The sequence below is a fragment of the Myodes glareolus genome, chromosome 24 (assembly GCF_982192425.1).
Source record: "Myodes glareolus chromosome 24, mMyoGla1.1, whole genome shotgun sequence".
In the NCBI taxonomy this organism is placed as follows: Eukaryota; Metazoa; Chordata; class Mammalia; order Rodentia; family Cricetidae; genus Myodes; species Myodes glareolus.
In genome coordinates this window covers 53893044-53912089 of record NC_142049.1, presented here as the reverse complement: position 1 = coordinate 53912089, position 19046 = coordinate 53893044, and positions in this window count along the sequence as shown.

Genomic DNA, 19046 nt, shown 5'->3' with positions numbered 1-19046 from the left:
TAACATCTTTTTCTTGAAAGAGAAGCAGTCTGTTCCAACACTTCAATTCACTGTGCGAAGTGAGTGGAGTGTTGCTTCACTTTCTAAATGCTGTCTTTTCAGAGAAAATCACTTTCCTTTGAAAGTGCCTTAAGCTACTTACAAACATTCAACAGAAATTCACATGCGTTTCTCTGAAAGAGAAGCAGTCTGTTCCAACACTTCAATTCACTGTGCGAAGTGAATGGAGTGTGGCTTCACTTTCTAAATGCTCTTCTTTTAGAGAAAATCACTCTCTTTTGAAACTGCCTTAAGCGACTTACAAGCATTCACAAGAAACTCACATCTTTATCTCTGAAAGAGAAGCAGTCTGTTCCAACACTTCAATTCACTGTGCGAAGTGAATGGAGCGTTCCTTCACATTCTAAATGCTGTAGTTTCAGAGAAAATCACTTTCCTTTGAAAGTGTCTTAAGCTACTTACAAGCATTCACAGGAAACTCAAATGTGTTTCTATGAAAGAGAAGCTGTCTGTTCCAACACTTCAATTCACTGTGCGAAGTGAATGGAGTGTTGCTTCACTTTCTAAATGCTGTCCTTTCAGAGAAAATCACTTTCCTTTGAAAGTGCCTTAAGCTACTTACAAGCATTCACAAGAAACTCACATGCATTTTTCTGAAAGAGAAGCAGTCTGTTCCAACACTTCAATTCACTGTGCGAAGTGAATGGAGTGTTGCTTCACTTTCTAAATGCTGTCCTTTCAGAGAAAATCACTTTCCTTTGAAAGTGCCTTAAGCTACTTACAAGCATTCAACAGAAATTCACATGCGTTTCTCTGAAAGAGAAGCAGTCTGTTCCAACACTTCAATTCACTGTGCGAAGTGAATGGAGTGTGGCTTCACTTTCTAAATGCTCTTCTTTTAGAGAAAATCACTCTCTTTTGAAACTGCCTTAAGCGACTTACAAGCATTCACAAGAAACTCACATCTTTTTCTCTGAAAGAGAAGCAGTCTGTTCCAACACTTCAATTCACTGTGCGAAGTGAATGGAGTGTTCCTTCACATTCTAAATGCTGTAGTTTCAGAGAAAATCACTTTCCTTTGAAAGTGTCTTAAGCTACTTACAAGCATTCACAGGAAACTCAAATGTGTTTCTATGAAAGAGAAGCTGTCTGTTCCAACAGTTCAATTCACTGTGCGAAGTGAATGGAGTGTTGCTTCACTTTCTAAATGCTGTCCTTTCAGAGAAAATCACTTTCCTTTGAAAGTGCCTTAAGCTACTTACTAGCATTCAACAGAAATTCACATGCGTTTCTCTGAAAGAGAAGCAGTCTGTTCCAAAACTTCAATTCACTGTGCGAAGTGAGTGGAGTGTTGCTTCACTTTCTAAATGCTGTCCTTTCAGAGAAAATCACTTTCCTTTGAAAGTGCCTTAAGCTAATTACAAGCATTCAACAGAAATTCACATGCGTTTCTCTGAAAGAGAAGCAGTCTGTTCCAACACTTCAATTCACTGTGCAAAGTGAATGGAGTGTTGCTTCACTTTCTAAATGCTGTCCTTTCAGAGAAAATCACTTTTTCTTTGAAAGTGCCTTAAGCTACTTACAAGCATTCAACAGAAATTCACATGCGTTTCTCTGAAAGAGAAGCAGTCTGTTCCAACATTTCAATTCACTGTGCGAAGTGAATGGAGTGTTGCTTCACTTTCTAAATGCTGTCCTTTCAGAGAAAATCACTTTCCTTTGAAAGTGCCTTATGCTACATACAAGCATTCACAAGAAACTCACATGCATTTTTCTGAAAGAGAAGCAGTCTGTTCCAACACTTCAATTCACTGTGCGAAGTGAGGGGAGTGTTGCTTCACTTTCTAAATGCTGTCCTTACAGAGAAAATCACTTTCCTTTGAAAGTGCCTTAAGCTACTTACAAGCATTCAACAGAAATTCACATGCGTTTCTCTGAAAGAGAAGCAGTCTGTTCCAACACTTCAATTCACTGTGCAAAGTGAATGGAGTGTGGCTTCACTTTTAAATGCTCTTCTTTTAGAGAAAATCACTCTCTTTTGAAACTGCCTTAAGCGACTTACAAGCATTCACAAGAAACTCACATCTTTATCTCTGAAAGAGAAGCAGTCTGTTCCAACACTTCAATTCACTGTGCGAAGTGAATGGAGCGTTCCTTCACATTCTAAATGCTGTAGTTTCAGAGAAAATCACTTTCCTTTGAAAGTGTCTTAAGCTACTTACAAGCATTCACAGGAAACTCAAATGTGTTTCTATGAAAGAGAAGCTGTCTGTTCCAACACTTCAATTCACTGTGCGAAGTGAATGGAGTGTTGCTTCACTTTCTAAATGCTGTCCTTTCAGAGAAAATCACTTTCCTTTGAAAGTGCCTTAAGCTACTTACAAGCATTCACAAGAAACTCACATGCATTTTTCTGAAAGAGAAGCAGTCTGTTCCAACACTTCAATTCACTGTGCGAAGTGAATGGAGTGTTGCTTCACTTTCTAAATGCTGTCCTTTCAGAGAAAATCACTTTCCTTTGAAAGTGCCTTAAGCTACTTACAAGTATTCAACAGAAATTCACATGCGTTTCTCTGAAAGAGAAGCAGTCTGTTCCAACACTTCAATTCACTGTACGAAGTGAGTGGAGTGTTGCTTCACTTTCTAAATGCTGTCCTTACAGAGAAAATCACTTTCCTTTGAAAGTGCCTTAAGCTACTTACAAGCATTCAACAGAAATTCACATGCGTTTCTCTGAAAGAGAAGCAGTCTGTTCCAACACTTCAATTCACTGTGCGAAGTGAATGGAGTGTTGCTTCACTTTCTATATGCTCTCCTTTTAGAGAAAATCACTCTCTTTTGAAACTGCCTTAGGCTACTTACAAGCATTCACAAGAAACTCACATCTGTTTCTCTGAAAGAGAAGCAGTCTGTTCCAACACTTCAATTCACTGTGCGAAGTGAATGGAATGTTGCTTCAGTTTCTAAATGCTGTCCTTTCAGAGAAAATCACTTTCCTTTGAAAGTGTCTAAAGCTACTTACAAGCATTCACAGGAAACTCAAATGTGTTTCTATGAAAGAGAAGCTGTCTGTTCCAACACTTCAATTCACTGTGCGAAGTGAATGGAGTGTTGCTTCACTTTCTAAATGCTGTCCTTACAGAGAAAATCACTTTCCTTTGAAAGTGCCTTAAGCTACTTACAAGCATTCAACAGAAATTCACATGCGTTTCTCTGAAAGAGAAGCAGTCTGTTCCAACACTTCAATTCACTGTGCGAAGTGAATGGAGTGTTGCTTCACTTTCTAAATGCTCTCCTTTTAGAGAAAATCACTCTCTTTTGAAACTGCCTTAAGCGACTTACAAGCATTCACAAGAAACTAACATCTTTTTCTTGAAAGAGAAGCAGTCTGTTCCAACACTTCAATTCACTGTGCGAAGTGAGTGGAGTGTTGCTTCACTTTCTAAATGCTGTCTTTTCAGAGAAAATCACTTTCCTTTGAAAGTGCCTTAAGCTACTTACAAACATTCAACAGAAATTCACATGCGTTTCTCTGAAAGAGAAGCAGTCTGTTCCAACACTTCAATTCACTGTGCGAAGTGAATGGAGTGTGGCTTCACTTTCTAAATGCTCTTCTTTTAGAGAAAATCACTCTCTTTTGAAACTGCCTTAAGCGACTTACAAGCATTCACAAGAAACTCACATCTTTATCTCTGAAAGAGAAGCAGTCTGTTCCAACACTTCAATTCACTGTGCGAAGTGAATGGAGCGTTCCTTCACATTCTAAATGCTGTAGTTTCAGAGAAAATCACTTTCCTTTGAAAGTGTCTTAAGCTACTTACAAGCATTCACAGGAAACTCAAATGTGTTTCTATGAAAGAGAAGCTGTCTGTTCCAACACTTCAATTCACTGTGCGAAGTGAATGGAGTGTTGCTTCACTTTCTAAATGCTGTCCTTTCAGAGAAAATCACTTTCCTTTGAAAGTGCCTTAAGCTACTTACAAGCATTCACAAGAAACTCACATGCATTTTTCTGAAAGAGAAGCAGTCTGTTCCAACACTTCAATTCACTGTGCGAAGTGAATGAAGTGTTGCTTCACTTTCTAAATGCTGTCCTTTCAGAGAAAATCACTTTCCTTTGAAAGTGCCTTAAGCTACTTACAAGCATTCAACAGAAATTCACATGCGTTTCTCTGAAAGAGAAGCAGTCTGTTCCAACACTTCAATTCACTGTACGAAGTGAGTGGAGTGTTGCTTCACTTTCTATATGCTCTCCTTTTACAGAAAATCACTTTCTTTTGAAACTGCCTTAAGCTACTTACAAGCATTCACAAGAAACTCACATCTGTTTCTCTGAAAGAGAAGCAGTCTGTTCCAACACTTCAATTCACTGTGCGAAGTGAATGGAATGTTGCTTCAGTTTCTAAATGCTGTCCTTTCAGAGAAAATCACTTTCCTTTGAAAGTGTCTAAAGCTACTTACAAGCATTCACAGGAAACTCAAATGTGTTTCTATGAAAGTGAAGCTGTCTGTTCCAACACTTCAATTCACTGTGCGAAGTGAACGGAGTGTTGCTTCACTTTCTAAATGCTGTCCTTACAGAGAAAATCACTTTCCTTTGAAAGTTCCTTAAGCTACTACAAGCATTGAACAGAAATTCACATGTGTTTCTCTGAAAGAGAAGCAGTCTGTTCCAGCACTTCAATTCACTGTGCGAAGTGAATGGAGTGTTGCTTCACTTTCTAAATGCTCTCCTTTTAGAGAAAATCACTCTCTTTTGAAACTGCCTTAAGCGACTTACAAGCATTCACAAGAAACTAACATCTTTTTCTTGAAAGAGAAGCAGTCTGTTCCAACACTTCAATTCACTGTGCGAAGTGAGTGGAGTGTTGCTTCACTTTCTAAATGCTGTCTTTTCAGAGAAAATCACTTTCCTTTGAAAGTGCCTTAAGCTACTTGCAAGCATTCAACAGAAATTCACATGCGTTTCTCTGAAAGAGAAGCAGTCTGTTCCAACACTTCAATTCATTGTGCGAAGTGAATGGAGTTTTGCTTCACTTTCTAAATGCTGTCCTTTCAGAGAAAATCACTTTCCTTTGAAAGTGCCTTAAGCTACTTACAAGCATTCAACAGAAATTCACATGCGTTTCTCTGAAAGAGAAGCAGTCTGTTCCAACACTTCAATTCACTGTGCGAAGTGAGTGGAGTGTTGCTTCACTTTCTAAATGGTGTCCTTACAGAGAAAATCACTTTCCTTTGAAAGTTCCTTAAGCTACTTACAAGCATTCAACAGAAATTCACATGCGTTTCTCTGAAAGAGAAGCAGTCTGTTCCAACACTTCAATTCACTGTGCGAAGTGAATGGAGTGTGGCTTCACTTTCTAAATGCTCTTCTTTTAGAGAAAATCACTCTCTTTTGAAACTGCCTTAAGCGACTTACAAGCATTCACAAGAAACTCACATCTTTTTCTCTGAAAGAGAAGCAGTCTGTTCCAACACTTCAATTAACTGTGCGAAGTGAATGGAGTGTTCCTTCACATTCTAAATGCTGTAGTTTCAGAGAAAATCACTTTCCTTTGAAAGTGTCTTAAGCTACTTACAAGCATTCACAGGAAACTCAAATGTGTTTCTATGAAAGAGAAGCTGTCTGTTCCAACACTTCAATTCACTGTGCGAAGTGAATGGAGTGTTGCTTCACTTTCTAAATGCTGTCCTTTCAGAGAAAATCACTTTCCTTTGAAAGTGCCTTAAGCTACTTACTAGCATTCAACAGAAATTCACATGCGTTTCTCTGAAAGAGAAGCAGTCTGTTCCAAAACTTCAATTCACTGTGCGAAGTGAGTGGAGTGTTGCTTCACTTTCTAAATGCTGTCCTTTCAGAGAAAATCACTTTCCTTTGAAAGTGCCTTAAGCTAATTACAAGCATTCAACAGAAATTCACATGCGTTTCTCTGAAAGAGAAGCAGTCTGTTCCAACACTTCAATTCACTGTGCGAAGTGAATGGAGTGTGGCTTCACTTTCTAAATGCTCTTCTTTTAGAGAAAATCACTCTCTTTTGAAACTGCCTTAAGCGACTTACAAGCATTCACAAGAAACTCACATCTTTTTCTCTGAAAGAGAAGCAGTCTGTTCCAACACTTCAATTCACTGTGCGAAGTGAATGGAATGTTGCTTCAGTTTCTAAATGCTGTCCTTTCAGAGAAAATCACTTTCCTTTGAAAGTGTCTAAAGCTACTTACAAGCATTCACAGGAAACTCAAATGTGTTTCTATGAAAGAGAAGCTGTCTGTTCCAACACTTCAATTCACTGTGCGAAGTGAATGGAGTGTTGCTTCACTTTCTAAATGCTGTCCTTACAGAGAAAATCACTTTCCTTTGAAAGTTCCTTAAGCTACTTACAAGCATTCAACAGAAATTCACATGCGTTTCTCTGAAAGAGAAGCAGTCTGTTCCAACACTTCAATTCACTGTGCGAAGTGAATGGAGTGTTGCTTCACTTTCTAAATGCTCTCCTTTTAGAGAAAATCACTCTCTTTTGAAACTGCCTTAAGCGACTTACAAGCATTCACAAGAAACTAACATCTTTTTCTTGAAAGAGAAGCAGTCTGTTCCAACACTTCAATTCACTGTGCGAAGTGAGTGGAGTGTTGCTTCACTTTCTAAATGCTGTCTTTTCAGAGAAAATCACTTTCCTTTGAAAGTGCCTTAAGCTACTTACAAACATTCAACAGAAATTCACATGCGTTTCTCTGAAAGAGAAGCAGTCTGTTCCAACACTTCAATTCACTGTGCGAAGTGAATGGAGTGTGGCTTCACTTTCTAAATGCTCTTCTTTTAGAGAAAATCACTCTCTTTTGAAACTGCCTTAAGCGACTTACAAGCATTCACAAGAAACTCACATCTTTATCTCTGAAAGAGAAGCAGTCTGTTCCAACACTTCAATTCACTGTGCGAAGTGAATTGAGCGTTCCTTCACATTCTAAATGCTGTAGTTTCAGAGAAAATCACTTTCCTTTGAAAGTGTCTTAAGCTACTTACAAGCATTCACAGGAAACCCAAATGTGTTTCTATGAAAGAGAAGCTGTCTGTTCCAACACTTCAATTCACTGTGCGAAGTGAATGGAGTGTTGCTTCACTTTCTAAATGCTGTCCTTTCAGAGAAAATCACTTTCCTTTGAAAGTGCCTTAAGCTACTTACAAGCATTCACAAGAAACTCACATGCATTTTTCTGAAAGAGAAGCAGTCTGTTCCAACACTTCAATTCACTGTGCGAAGTGAATGGAGTGTTGCTTCACTTTCTAAATGCTGTCCTTTCAGAGAAAATCACTTTCCTTTGAAAGTGCCTTAAGCTACTTACAAGCATTCAACAGAAATTCACATGCGTTTCTCTGAAAGAGAAGCAGTCTGTTCCAACACTTCAATTCACTGTACGAAGTGAGTGGAGTGTTGCTTCACTTTCTATATGCTCTCCTTTTACAGAAAATCACTTTCTTTTGAAACTGCCTTAAGCTACTTACAAGCATTCACAAGAAACTCACATCTGTTTCTCTGAAAGAGAAGCAGTCTGTTCCAACACTTCAATTCACTGTGCGAAGTGAATGGAATGTTGCTTCAGTTTCTAAATGCTGTCCTTTCAGAGAAAATCACTTTCCTTTGAAAGTGTCTAAAGCTACTTACAAGCATTCACAGGAAACTCAAATGTGTTTCTATGAAAGAGAAGCTGTCTGTTCCAACACTTCAATTCACTGTGCGAAGTGAACGGAGTGTTGCTTCACTTTCTAAATGCTGTCCTTACAGAGAAAATCACTTTCCTTTGAAAGTTCCTTAAGCTACTACAAGCATTCAACAGAAATTCACATGTGTTTCTCTGAAAGAGAAGCAGTCTGTTCCAGCACTTCAATTCACTGTGCGAAGTGAATGGAGTGTTGCTTCACTTTCTAAATGCTCTCCTTTTAGAGAAAATCACTCTCTTTTGAAACTGCCTTAAGCGACTTACAAGCATTCACAAGAAACTAACATCTTTTTCTTGAAAGAGAAGCAGTCTGTTCCAACACTTCAATTCACTGTGCGAAGTGAGTGGAGTGTTGCTTCACTTTCTAAATGCTGTCTTTTCAGAGAAAATCACTTTCCTTTGAAAGTGCCTTAAGCTACTTACAAGCATTCAACAGAAATTCACATGCGTTTCTCTGAAAGAGAAGCAGTCTGTTCCAACACTTCAATTCACTGTGCGAAGTGAATGGAGTTTTGCTTCACTTTCTAAATGCTGTCCTTTCAGAGAAAATCACTTTCCTTTGAAAGTGCCTTAAGCTACTTACAAGCATTCAACAGAAATTCACATGCGTTTCTCTGAAAGAGAAGCAGTCTGTTCCAACACTTCAATTCACTGTGCGAAGTGAATGGAGTGTGGCTTCACTTTCTAAATGCTCTTCTTTTAGAGAAAATCACTCTCTTTTGAAACTGCCTTAAGCGACTTACAAGCATTCACAAGAAACTCACATCTTTATCTCTGAAAGAGAAGCAGTCTGTTCCAACACTTCAATTCACTGTGCGAAGTGAATGGAGCGTTCCTTCACATTCTAAATGCTGTAGTTTCAGAGAAAATCACTTTCCTTTGAAAGTGTCTTAAGCTACTTACAAGCATTCACAGGAAACTCAAATGTGTTTCTATGAAAGAGAAGCTGTCTGTTCCAACACTTCAATTCACTGTGCGAAGTGAATGGAGTGTTGCTTCACTTTCTAAATGCTGTCCTTTCAGAGAAAATCACTTTCCTTTGAAAGTGCCTTAAGCTACTTACAAGCATTCACAAGAAACTCACATGCATTTTTCTGAAAGAGAAGCAGTCTGTTCCAACACTTCAATTCACTGTGCGAAGTGAATGGAGTGTTGCTTCACTTTCTAAATGCTGTCCTTTCAGAGAAAATCACTTTCCTTTGAAAGTGCCTTAAGCTACTTACAAGCATTCAACAGAAATTCACATGCGTTTCTCTGAAAGAGAAGCAGTCTGTTCCAACACTTCAATTCACTGTACGAAGTGAGTGGAGTGTTGCTTCACTTTCTATATGCTCTCCTTTTACAGAAAATCACTTTCTTTTGAAACTGCCTTAAGCTACTTACAAGCATTCACAAGAAACTCACATCTGTTTCTCTGAAAAAGAAGCAGTCTGTTCCAACACTTCAATTCACTGTGCGAAGTGAATGGAATGTTGCTTCAGTTTCTAAATGCTGTCCTTTCAGAGAAAATCACTTTCCTTTGAAAGTGTCTAAAGCTACTTACAAGCATTCACAGGAAACTCAAATGTGTTTCTATGAAAGTGAAGCTGTCTGTTCCAACACTTCAATTCACTGTGCGAAGTGAACGGAGTGTTGCTTCACTTTCTAAATGCTGTCCTTACAGAGAAAATCACTTTCCTTTGAAAGTTCCTTAAGCTACTACAAGCATTGAACAGAAATTCACATGTGTTTCTCTGAAAGAGAAGCAGTCTGTTCCAGCACTTCAATTCACTGTGCGAAGTGAATGGAGTGTTGCTTCACTTTCTAAATGCTCTCCTTTTAGAGAAAATCACTCTCTTTTGAAACTGCCTTAAGCGACTTACAAGCATTCACAAGAAACTAACATCTTTTTCTTGAAAGAGAAGCAGTCTGTTCCAACACTTCAATTCACTGTGCGAAGTGAGTGGAGTGTTGCTTCACTTTCTAAATGCTGTCTTTTCAGAGAAAATCACTTTCCTTTGAAAGTGCCTTAAGCTACTTGCAAGCATTCAACAGAAATTCACATGCGTTTCTCTGAAAGAGAAGCAGTCTGTTCCAACACTTCAATTCATTGTGCGAAGTGAATGGAGTTTTGCTTCACTTTCTAAATGCTGTCCTTTCAGAGAAAATCACTTTCCTTTGAAAGTGCCTTAAGCTACTTACAAGCATTCAACAGAAATTCACATGCGTTTCTCTGAAAGAGAAGCAGTCTGTTCCAACACTTCAATTCACTGTGCGAAGTGAGTGGAGTGTTGCTTCACTTTCTAAATGGTGTCCTTACAGAGAAAATCACTTTCCTTTGAAAGTTCCTTAAGCTACTTACAAGCATTCAACAGAAATTCACATGCGTTTCTCTGAAAGAGAAGCAGTCTGTTCCAACACTTCAATTCACTGTGCGAAGTGAATGGAGTGTGGCTTCACTTTCTAAATGCTCTTCTTTTAGAGAAAATCACTCTCTTTTGAAACTGCCTTAAGCGACTTACAAGCATTCACAAGAAACTCACATCTTTTTCTCTGAAAGAGAAGCAGTCTGTTCCAACACTTCAATTAACTGTGCGAAGTGAATGGAGTGTTCCTTCACATTCTAAATGCTGTAGTTTCAGAGAAAATCACTTTCCTTTGAAAGTGTCTTAAGCTACTTACAAGCATTCAAGGAAACTCAAATGTGTTTCTATGAAAGAGAAGCTGTCTGTTCCAACACTTCAATTCACTGTGCGAAGTGAATGGAGTGTTGCTTCACTTTCTAAATGCTGTCCTTTCAGATAAAATCACTTTCCTTTGAAAGTGCCTTAAGCTACTTACTAGCATTCAACAGAAATTCACATGCGTTTCTCTGAAAGAGAAGCAGTCTGTTCCAAAACTTCAATTCACTGTGCGAAGTGAGTGGAGTGTTGCTTCACTTTCTAAATGCTGTCCTTTCAGAGAAAATCACTTTCCTTTGAAAGTGCCTTAAGCTAATTACAAGCATTCAACAGAAATTCACATGCGTTTCTCTGAAAGAGAAGCAGTCTGTTCCAACACTTCAATTCACTGTGCGAAGTGAATGGAGTGTGGTTTCACTTTCTAAATGCTCTTCTTTTAGAGAAAATCACTCTCTTTTGAAACTGCCTTAAGCGACTTACAAGCATTCACAAGAAACTCACATCTTTTTCTCTGAAAGAGAAGCAGTCTGTTCCAAAACTTCAATTCACTGTGCGAAGTGAATGGAATGTTGCTTCAGTTTCTAAATGCTGTCCTTTCAGAGAAAATCACTTTCCTTTGAAAGTGTCTAAAGCTACTTACAAGCATTCACAGGAAACTCAAATGTGTTTCTATGAAAGAGAAGCTGTCTGTTCCAACACTTCAATTCACTGTGCGAAGTGAATGGAGTGTTGCTTCACTTTCTAAATGCTGTCCTTACAGAGAAAATCACTTTTCTTTGAAAGTTCCTTAAGCTACTTACAAGCATTCAACAGAAATTCACATGCGTTTCTCTGAAAGAGAAGCAGTCTGTTCCAACACTTCAATTCACTGTGCGAAGTGAATGGAGTGTTGCTTCACTTTCTAAATGCTCTCCTTTTAGAGAAAATCACTCTCTTTTGAAACTGCCTTAAGCGACTTACAAGCATTCACAAGAAACTAACATCTTTTTCTTGAAAGAGAAGCAGTCTGTTCCAACACTTCAATTCACTGTGCGAAGTGAGTGGAGTGTTGCTTCACTTTCTAAATGCTGTCTTTTCAGAGAAAATCACTTTCCTTTGAAAGTGCCTTAAGCTACTTACAAACATTCAACAGAAATTCACATGCGTTTCTCTGAAAGAGAAGCAGTCTGTTCCAACACTTCAATTCACTGTGCGAAGTGAATGGAGTGTGGCTTCACTTTCTAAATGCTCTTCTTTTAGAGAAAATCACTCTCTTTTGAAACTGCCTTAAGCGACTTACAAGCATTCACAAGAAACTCACATCTTTATCTCTGAAAGAGAAGCAGTCTGTTCCAACACTTCAATTCACTGTGCGAAGTGAATGGAGCGTTCCTTCACATTCTAAATGCTGTAGTTTCAGAGAAAATCACTTTCCTTTGAAAGTGTCTTAAGCTACTTACAAGCATTCACAGGAAACTCAAATGTGTTTCTATGAAAGAGAAGCTGTCTGTTCCAACACTTCAATTCACTGTGCGAAGTGAATGGAGTGTTGCTTCACTTTCTAAATGCTGTCCTTTCAGAGAAAATCACTTTCCTTTGAAAGTGCCTTAAGCTACTTACAAGCATTCACAAGAAACTCACATGCATTTTTCTGAAAGAGAAGCAGTCTGTTCCAACACTTCAATTCACTGTGCGAAGTGAATGGAGTGTTGCTTCACTTTCTAAATGCTGTCCTTTCAGAGAAAATCACTTTCCTTTGAAAGTGCCTTAAGCTACTTACAAGCATTCAACAGAAATTCACATGCGTTTCTCTGAAAGAGAAGCAGTCTGTTCCAACACTTCAATTCACTGTACGAAGTGAGTGGAGTGTTGCTTCACTTTCTATATGCTCTCCTTTTACAGAAAATCACTTTCTTTTGAAACTGCCTTAAGCTACTTACAAGCATTCACAAGAAACTCACATCTGTTTCTCTGAAAGAGAAGCAGTCTGTTCCAACACTTCAATTCACTGTGCGAAGTGAATGGAATGTTGCTTCAGTTTCTAAATGCTGTCCTTTCAGAGAAAATCACTTTCCTTTGAAAGTGTCTAAAGCTACTTACAAGCATTCACAGGAAACTCAAATGTGTTTCTATGAAAGAGAAGCTGTCTGTTCCAACACTTCAATTCACTGTGCGAAGTGAACGGAGTGTTGCTTCACTTTCTAAATGCTGTCCTTACAGAGAAAATCACTTTCCTTTGAAAGTTCCTTAAGCTACTACAAGCATTCAACAGAAATTCACATGTGTTTCTCTGAAAGAGAAGCAGTCTGTTCCAGCACTTCAATTCACTGTGCGAAGTGAATGGAGTGTTGCTTCACTTTCTAAATGCTCTCCTTTTAGAGAAAATCACTCTCTTTTGAAACTGCCTTAAGCGACTTACAAGCATTCACAAGAAACTAACATCTTTTTCTTGAAAGAGAAGCAGTCTGTTCCAACACTTCAATTCACTGTGCGAAGTGAGTGGAGTGTTGCTTCACTTTCTAAATGCTGTCTTTTCAGAGAAAATCACTTTCCTTTGAAAGTGCCTTAAGCTACTTACAAGCATTCAACAGAAATTCACATGCGTTTCTCTGAAAGAGAAGCAGTCTGTTCCAACACTTCAATTCACTGTGCGAAGTGAATGGAGTTTTGCTTCACTTTCTAAATGCTGTCCTTTCAGAGAAAATCACTTTCCTTTGAAAGTGCCTTAAGCTACTTACAAGCATTCAACAGAAATTCACATGCGTTTCTCTGAAAGAGAAGCAGTCTGTTCCAACACTTCAATTCACTGTGCGAAGTGAGTGGAGTGTTGCTTCACTTTCTAAATGGTGTCCTTACAGAGAAAATCACTTTCCTTTGAAAGTTCCTTAAGCTACTTACAAGCATTCAACAGAAATTCACATGCGTTTCTCTGAAAGAGAAGCAGTCTGTTCCAAGACTTCAATTCACTGTGCGAAGTGAATGGAGTGTGGCTTCACTTTCTAAATGCTCTTCTTTTAGAGAAAATCACTCTCTTTTGAAACTGCCTTAAGCGACTTACAAGCATTCACAAGAAACTCACATCTTTTTCTCTGAAAGAGAAGCAGTCTGTTCCAACACTTCAATTAACTGTGCGAAGTGAATGGAGTGTTCCTTCACATTCTAAATGCTGTAGTTTCAGAGAAAATCACTTTCCTTTGAAAGTGTCTTAAGCTACTTACAAGCATTCACAGGAAACTCAAATGTGTTTCTATGAAAGAGAAGCTGTCTGTTCCAACAGTTCAATTCACTGTGCGAAGTGAATGGAGTGTTGCTTCACTTTCTAAATGCTGTCCTTTCAGAGAAAATCACTTTCCTTTGAAAGTGCCTTAAGCTACTTACTAGCATTCAACAGAAATTCACATGCGTTTCTCTGAAAGAGAAGCAGTCTGTTCCAACACTTCAATTCACTGTGCGAAGTGAGTGGAGTGTTGCTTCACTTTCTAAATGCTGTCCTTTCAGAGAAAATCACTTTCCTTTGAAAGTGCCTTAAGCTAATTACAAGCATTCAACAGAAATTCACATGCGTTTCTCTGAAAGAGAAGCAGTCTGTTCCAACATTTCAATTCACTGTGCGAAGTGAATGGAGTGTTGCTTCACTTTCTAAATGCTGTCCTTTCAGAGAAAATCACTTTCCTTTGAAAGTGCCTTATGCTACATACAAGCATTCACAAGAAACTCACATGCATTTTTCTGAAAGAGAAGCAGTCTGTTCCAACACTTCAATTCACTGTGCGAAGTGAGGGGAGTGTTGCTTCACTTTCTAAATGCTGTCCTTACAGAGAAAATCACTTTCCTTTGAAAGTGCCTTAAGCTACTTACAAGCATTCAACAGAAATTCACATGCGTTTCTCTGAAAGAGAAGCAGTCTGTTCCAACACTTCAATTCACTGTGCGAAGTGAATGGAGTGTGGCTTCACTTTCTAAATGCTCTTCTTTTAGAGAAAATCACTCTCTTTTGAAACTGCCTTAAGCGACTTACAAGCATTCACAAGAAACTCACATCTTTATCTCTGAAAGAGAAGCAGTCTGTTCCAACACTTCAATTCACTGTGCGAAGTGAATGGAGCGTTCCTTCACATTCTAAATGCTGTAGTTTCAGAGAAAATCACTTTCCTTTGAAAGTGTCTTAAGCTACTTACAAGCATTCACAGGAAACTCAAATGTGTTTCTATGAAAGAGAAGCTGTCTGTTCCAACACTTCAATTCACTGTGCGAAGTGAATGGAGTGTTGCTTCACTTTCTAAATGCTGTCCTTTCAGAGAAAATCACTTTCCTTTGAAAGTGCCTTAAGCTACTTACAAGCATTCACAAGAAACTCACATGCATTTTTCTGAAAGAGAAGCAGTCTGTTCCAACACTTCAATTCACTGTGCGAAGTGAATGGAGTGTGGCTTCACTTTCTAAATGCTCTTCTTTTAGAGAAAATCACTCTCTTTTGAAACTGCCTTAAGCGACTTACAAGCATTCACAAGAAACTCACATCTTTATCTCTGAAAGAGAAGCAGTCTGTTCCAACACTTCAATTCACTGTGCGAAGTGAATGGAGCGTTCCTTCACATTCTAAATGCTGTAGTTTCAGAGAAAATCACTTTCCTTTGAAAGTGCCTTAAGCTACTTACAAGCATTCACAAAAAACTCACATGCATTTTTCTGAAAGAGAAGCAGTCTGTTCCAACACTTCAATTCACTGTGCGAAGTGAATGGAGTGTTGCTTCACTTTCTAAATGCTGTCCTTTCAGAGAAAATCACTTTCCTTTGAAAGTGCCTTAAGCTACTTACAAGCATTCAACAGAAATTCACATGCGTTTCTCTGAAAGAGAAGCAGTCTGTTCCAACACTTCAATTCACTGTACGAAGTGAGTGGAGTGTTGCTTCACTTTCTATATGCTCTCCTTTTACAGAAAATCACTTTCTTTTGAAACTGCCTTAAGCTACTTACAAGCATTCACAAGAAACTCACATCTGTTTCTCTGAAAGAGAAGCAGTCTGTTCCAACACTTCAATTCACTGTGCGAAGTGAATGGAATGTTGCTTCAGTTTCTAAATGCTGTCCTTTCAGAGAAAATCACTTTCCTTTGAAAGTGTCTAAAGCTACTTACAAGCATTCACAGGAAACTCAAATGTGTTTCTATGAAAGAGAAGCTGTCTGTTCCAACACTTCAATTCACTGTGCGAAGTGAACGGAGTGTTGCTTCACTTTCTAAATGCTGTCCTTACAGAGAAAATCACTTTCCTTTGAAAGTTCCTTAAGCTACTACAAGCATTCAACAGAAATTCACATGTGTTTCTCTGAAAGAGAAGCAGTCTGTTCCAGCACTTCAATTCACTGTGCGAAGTGAATGGAGTGTTGCTTCACTTTCTAAATGCTCTCCTTTTAGAGAAAATCACTCTCTTTTGAAACTGCCTTAAGCGACTTACAAGCATTCACAAGAAACTAACATCTTTTTCTTGAAAGAGAAGCAGTCTGTTCCAACACTTCAATTCACTGTGCGAAGTGAGTGGAGTGTTGCTTCACTTTCTAAATGCTGTCTTTTCAGAGAAAATCACTTTCCTTTGAAAGTGCCTTAAGCTACTTACAAGCATTCAACAGAAATTCACATGCGTTTCTCTGAAAGAGAAGCAGTCTGTTCCAACACTTCAATTCACTGTGCGAAGTGAATGGAGTTTTGCTTCACTTTCTAAATGCTGTCCTTTCAGAGAAAATCACTTTCCTTTGAAAGTGCCTTAAGCTACTTACAAGCATTCAACAGAAATTCACATGCGTTTCTCTGAAAGAGAAGCAGTCTGTTCCAACACTTCAATTCACTGTGCGAAGTGAGTGGAGTGTTGCTTCACTTTCTAAATGGTGTCCTTACAGAGAAAATCACTTTCCTTTGAAAGTTCCTTAAGCTACTTACAAGCATTCAACAGAAATTCACATGCGTTTCTCTGAAAGAGAAGCAGTCTGTTCCAACACTTCAGTTCACTGTGCGAAGTGAATGGAGTGTGGCTTCACTTTCTAAATGCTCTTCTTTTAGAGAAAATCACTCTCTTTTGAAACTGCCTTAAGCGACTTACAAGCATTCACAAGAAACTCACATCTTTTTCTCTGAAAGAGAAGCAGTCTGTTCCAACACTTCAATTAACTGTGCGAAGTGAATGGAGTGTTCCTTCACATTCTAAATGCTGTAGTTTCAGAGAAAATCACTTTCCTTTGAAAGTGTCTTAAGCTACTTACAAGCATTCACAGGAAACTCAAATGTGTTTCTATGAAAGAGAAGCTGTCTGTTCCAACAGTTCAATTCACTGTGCGAAGTGAATGGAGTGTTGCTTCACTTTCTAAATGCTGTCCTTTCAGAGAAAATCACTTTCCTTTGAAAGTGCCTTAAGCTACTTACAAGCATTCAACAGAAATTCACATGTGTTTCTCTGAAAGAGAAGCAGTCTGTTCCAACACTTCAATTCACTGTACGAAGTGAGTGGAGTGTTGCTTCACTTTCTAAATGCTGTCCTTACAGAGAAAATCACTTTCCTTTGAAAGTGCCTTAAGCTACTAACAAGCATTCAACAGAAATTCACATGCGTTTCTCTGAAAGAGAAGCAGTCTGTTCCAACACTTCAATTCACTGTGCGAAGTGAATGGAGTGTTGCTTCACTTTCTATATGCTCTCCTTTTAGAGAAAATCACTCTCTTTTGAAACTGCCTTAGGCTACTTACAAGCATTCACAAGAAACTCACATCTGTTTCTCTGAAAGAGAAGCAGTCTGTTCCAACACTTCAATTCACTGTGCGAAGTGAATGGAATGTTGCTTCAGTTTCTAAATGCTGTCCTTTCAGAGAAAATCACTTTCCTTTGAAAGTGTCTAAAGCTACTTACAAGCATTCACAGGAAACTCAAATGTGTTTCTATGAAAGAGAAGCTGTCTGTTCCAACACTTCAATTCACTGTGCGAAGTGAATGGAGTGTTGCTTCACTTTCTAAATGCTGTCCTTTCAGAGAAAATCACTTTCCTTTGAAAGTTCCTTAAGCTACTTACAAGCATTCAACAGAAATTCACATGCGTTTCTCTGAAAGAGAAGCAGTCTGTTCCAACACTTCAATTCACTGTGCGAAGTGAATGAAGTGTTGCTTCACTTTCTAAATGCTCTCCTTTTAGAGAAAATCACTCTCTTTTGAAACTGCCTTAAGCGACTTACAAGCATTCACAAGAAACTAACATCTTTTTCTTGAAAGAGAAGCAGTCTGTTCCAACACTTCAATTCACTGTGCGAAGTGAGTGGAGTGTTGCTTCACTTTCTAAATGCTGTCTTTTCAGAGAAAATCACTTTCCTTTGAAAGTGCCTTAAGCTACTTACAAACATTCAACAGAAATTCACATGCGTTTCTCTGAAAGAGAAGCAGTCTGTTCCAACACTTCAATTCACTGTGCGAAGTGAATGGAGTTTTGCTTCACTTTCTAAATGCTGTCCTTTCAGAGAAAATCACTTTCCTTTGAAAGTGCCTTAAGCTACTTACAAGCATTCAACAGAAATTCACATGCGTTTCTCTGAAAGAGAAGCAGTCTGTTCCAACACTTCAATTCACTGTGCGAAGTGAGTGGAGTGTTGCTTCACTTTCTAAATGCTGTCCTTACAGAGAAAATCACTTTCCTTTGAAAGTGCCTTAAGCTACTTACAAGCATTCAACAGAAATTCACATGCGTTTCTCTGAAAGAGAAGCAGTCTGTTCCAACACTTCAATTCACTGTGCGAAGTGAATGGAGTGTTGCTTCACTTTCTAAATGCTCTTCTTTTAGAGAAAATCACTCTCTTTTGAAACTGCCTTAAGCTACTTACAAGCATTCAACAGAAATTCACATGCGTTTCTCTGAAAGAGAAGCAGTCTGTTCCAACACTTCAATTCACTGTGCGAAGTGAATGGAGTGTTCCTTCACATTCTAAATGCTGTAGTTTCAGAGAAAATCACTTTCCTTTGAAAGTGTCTTAAGCTACTTACAAGCATTCACAGGAAACTTAAATGTGTTTCTATGAAAGAGAAGCTGTCTGTTCCAACACTTCAATTCACTGTGCGAAGTGAATGGAGTGTTGCTTCACTTTCTAAATGCTGTCCTTTCAGAGAAAATCACTTTCCTTTGTAAGTGCGTTAAGCTACTTACAAGCATTCACAAGAAACTCACATGCATTTTTCTGAAAGAGAAGCAGTCTGTTCCAACACTTCAATTCACTGTGCGAAGTGAATGGAGTGTTGCTTCACTTTCTATATGCTCTCCTTTTACAGAAAATCACTCTCTTTTGAAACTGCCTTAAGCTACTTACAAGCATTCAACAGAAATTCACATGCGTTTCTCTGAAAGAGAAGCAGTCTGTTCCAACACTTCAATTCACTGTGCGAAGTGAGTGGAGTGTTGCTTCACTTTCTAAATGCTGTCCTTTCAGAGAAAATCACTTTCCTTTGAAAGTGCCTTAAGCTACTTACAAGCATTCAACAGAAATTCACATGCGTTTCTCTGAAAGAGAAGCAGTCTGTTCCAGCACTTCAATTCACTGTGCGAAGTGAATGGAGTGTTGCTTCACTTTCTAAATGCTCTCCTTTTAGAGAAAATCACTCTCTTTTGAAACTGCCTTAAGCGACTTACAAGCATTCACAAGAAACTCACATCTTTTTCTCTGAAAGA